This window comes from Physeter macrocephalus, chromosome 19, assembly GCF_002837175.3.
Source record: "Physeter macrocephalus isolate SW-GA chromosome 19, ASM283717v5, whole genome shotgun sequence".
NCBI lineage: Eukaryota > Metazoa > Chordata > Mammalia > Artiodactyla > Physeteridae > Physeter > Physeter macrocephalus.
This window is the reverse complement of record NC_041232.1, coordinates 63,596,542-63,600,395: the sequence shown is the minus strand read 5'-3', so window position 1 is coordinate 63,600,395 and position 3,854 is coordinate 63,596,542.

Below are 3,854 nucleotides of genomic sequence, written 5' to 3'. Positions count from 1 at the left end.
GACTTTCTGAGGACTTAAGCCCAGCAGACAGCCTCTCAGATAGTTCAGAGGGACTGCTCCAAAGAGGTAAGGGAGGAGCCAGGATATATAGGAGTTTTTGCAACAAAAACCAGGCAGTCAGAACATCAAAAGATTACTGTTAATTAAAGAAAACCAGACATCTCAAGTTAATGAATTTAGTGCTTTTCTAGGTATGAGAAGATGCAAGAGTCTGGGCTCATTGAAATCATTCCTTCAATATATACCTTAACTATCTAGGGCCAGTATCCTCTTCTTTCCCATCCTGAGTCCCCTCAGGGTGCACCACTGGGGGTAACTGCAGTGGCTGAGGGCTTGACAGTGGGCAGCCCTATTTTGTCTCTATCCTGAGTTCCCTCTGGACTCTGCATAGGGGCAGCAGTAGCAGCTGCTGGCTTGATGGCCGCAGCATCCTTTGTTTGCTGATCTAGCAGGCAACTTTCTTTTTCTTTTATTCTTCTAATTAATCTTTAATTCTTCAGTTTAAAGTCAATGTGAATTTTTAAAATTTTATTGAAATATAGTTGATTTACAATGTTGTGTTTAATTTCTGCTGTACAGCAAAGTGACTCAGTTATACATACATATTCTTTTCCTTTATGGTTTATCACAGGATATTGAATATAGTTCCCTGTGCTATACAGTAGGACCTTGTTGTTTATCCATCCTATATATATATACTAGTTCAGGCAACATTTTTCCTTTACATAGTGAAGAAGCTTGCCTTGAGGGAGGCAGACACAGCAGCAGTGCAGTTGGGTCACCAGGCAAACGAACTGCAGGGTCTGTGAAGCCACATTGCTGAGGGTTTCTTTTTGATTGGCCAAAAAGAATCTGGTGTAGAGAGTTTGGACCAGCCTAATCAGAAAATGAGTGTGTCTTAAAAAAGGACACAGGACCCACAGTAGGACTGATATCTCCGACAGAATACAGAAAATGAGTTGAGGTCATGATGGAATATGCTCCTTCGCAGTGACTGGTTGAGGCTCTGGCTTCACAGCAATCCCACTGAAGTTGTCCTGGGATAATGACCAGGGCAGAAGCAAAAATATGTTTACTTTTAAAGTGTACTCTTAGTTTCTCCATTCCGGGGAGATAATCCCACCCTCTGCTCCCGGCCTCAACGCTTTCAAGTTTGTACATGGCATCTGACTATGATCACCCACTTCTTGTGAAATTATAAACAAAGCTGAGTGTGAATACCTCTGGGCTGAGATAATTAGTGCTGGTCCAGATAACTCTGTTCCTTGCTGCTACAACTGACCTCTGGACCTAAACCCTTGCCTGCTTAGACCTGTCCTAGCTTCCAGACTCTTCCCACTGTTACCAACCAGAGTTCTTGTCCTTCCCCAATCAATAGAGGGGAAGACAATTTCTTGTCTCTAGAAACCAGACAAGAAGTCTAGGAGAGGCTTTATTGGGGTCCCTGCTGCAGCAGGGGGGAGCGAGAACCAACAACAGGTTCCCTTGCTTGCTTACTCCCCGCTCCCCGAGGGGGGCGAACTTGTTCTTTATAGGGGGTGAAGGTAGGGATGTGTCCAGGGGTTGGGCCAGAGGCGTAGCTTAGGTGGTTTGCCCACCCCTTAGGTGGTGCTGTGCACAGGGGGCATGCTCAGCACCCTGCTTTTGCTCCCAACACCCTGTTTTTGCTCCAGGCTCTTCGAAAGTGGCAGTTGGGTTTTTTGGTCTCTTTGTATATATTTTGGGTCCAGAATTTGCCCCACCTGCTCATGCACGCAGTTATTTTTAGTCCCATAGAGTTTCTTTATGTTTTGTTGCTCAAGGAGAGGTGTGTCCAGGTGCAAGCACTGCAGCACTGCAGCAAATGGTCCCAGGTCCCAGCCTGTCTCACCACCACAATACGTACATGCGCTGATATTACATAAGGAAAGTCAAAGTTACACTGTATTGCTAACCACAGAGGTTTAGGAAGACAAATGACTTGAACCCTAGTTTATAGTTGTTTTACTCTTACTCCTTCTATTTGTTTATTAAGCTTTTTTTTTTAGGAAAAACCACTCCCAATTTATGGATAAACCCACAGTTAGAAAAGACAGCTTTGACACCTCTCTCCCGTTCTCAAGGCAACTATTGCTGCCTTGGAAATCATTGGGTAGGAGGGGGATGGAAAAACAAATGCTGGTGCTTAGAGGATCTGCAGCATCAGGAGTGGAGGAATGAAATCAACTGTGGAAACCCAGCAATATTTTAGAGGACTTGATTCGAGGAAAGATTCCCAAAGAGGACTAGCCTATTTGTAAGGTGACCACCCTGACCCAGTGATTTCCTATCCTAACAGGAAATTTTCCTTTTGATGTGCTTGGCTGCCTCAAGGCAAAGATTAATTTGGATTAACAAGCATCTTCTTTTAACAATGTTTATAACTCTGAACTGGTTAGAGGTCTACTAGCCATTGATACATGTGCAGGACTGAGTTCATTTCAAAGCTTCCAACGGATCCCTTGCAGATGTCAGCTACTCTGAATAAACAAGAGCCTGGGTTGAAGGCGTAGAAAGTCAAGTAAGTTTGGAAAATGGAGTGCTTGAGGGGTATGGGAGGGGAAGTGCTCAGAGCAACAAGAGAACATATAATAAGAGCAAGGAAGGGGGCACCAGAGGAAAAAAGTAGGCAGAAAAGGAATGTGCACCCGAGAGCAATAGAGAAACCACTAAGTAAAGGATGAAGTCCACCCATTGTATGGAAATGTCTGCAGTCATTTAAAAAAATGATCATTAAGCTCTATTGCAACAAGAAAAATACTCCTGTTATAATATGCAGTGAAGAAAGCAAGAGACATGAGATAGAAACTTCAGACTAACAAATATGAACTTCATCTAGGCCAATATTTTAACTAGGGTTGGCCTTGAGAGAGTTGGTCTTCTTTTCCTTCTCACATCCTGATTCCCAAGACTCAGAGCCAGAGTTCCATTACTGTCCTATTTCAACTACGTGGTGCATGTAGTCTAGCAAGTACTGGGAATATAACTACGGTTTATAGCATTGTTCCTACAGAGGAAAGCTTGAACATTCTCAACATTCAATTTTAAAATGAATGTTTATTCATAAATTGGAGACTGCCTATACCTCTTATAGCATTTTGCTAATTTATATTGTTCTTTTAATAATGACTCTCTTCTTTTCAGCAAGGCAGTGAACAAGACATCCTTGTCTTGTTCCTGATCTTACAGGAAATGCTTTCACTTTTTCACCATTGAGAATGATATTTGCTGTGGGTTTGTCATATATGGCCTTTATTATGTTGACGTAGCTTCTCTCTATGCCCACATTCTGGAGAGTTTTTATCATAAATGGGTGTTGAATTTTGTCAAAAGTGTTCTTTCCTCTGCAATTTTTTGGAAGAGTTTGAGAAGGATGGGTGTCAGCTCTTCTCTAAATGTTTGATCGAATTCACCTGTGAAGCCATCAGGTCCTGGACTTTTGTTTGTTGGAAGATTTTTAATCAGTTTCACTTTCATTACTTGTGATTGGTCTGTTTATATTTTCTATTTTTTCTTGGTTCAGTCTTGGAAGGTTATGCCTTTCCAAGAATTTGTCCATTTCTTCCAGGTTGTCCATTTTATTGGCATAGAGTTGCTTGTAGTAGTCTCTTAGGATGCTTTGTATTTCTGTGGTGTCTGTTGTAACTTCTCCTTTTTCATTTCTAATTTTATTGATTTGAGTCCTCTCCCTCTTTTTCTTGATGAGTCTGGCTAATGGTTTTTGTTTGTTTGTTTGTTTATCTTTATTTTGTTTATCTTCTCAAAGAACTAGCTTTTAGTTTTATTGATCTTTGCTATTGTTTTCTTTGTCTCTATTTCATTTATTTCTGCTCTGA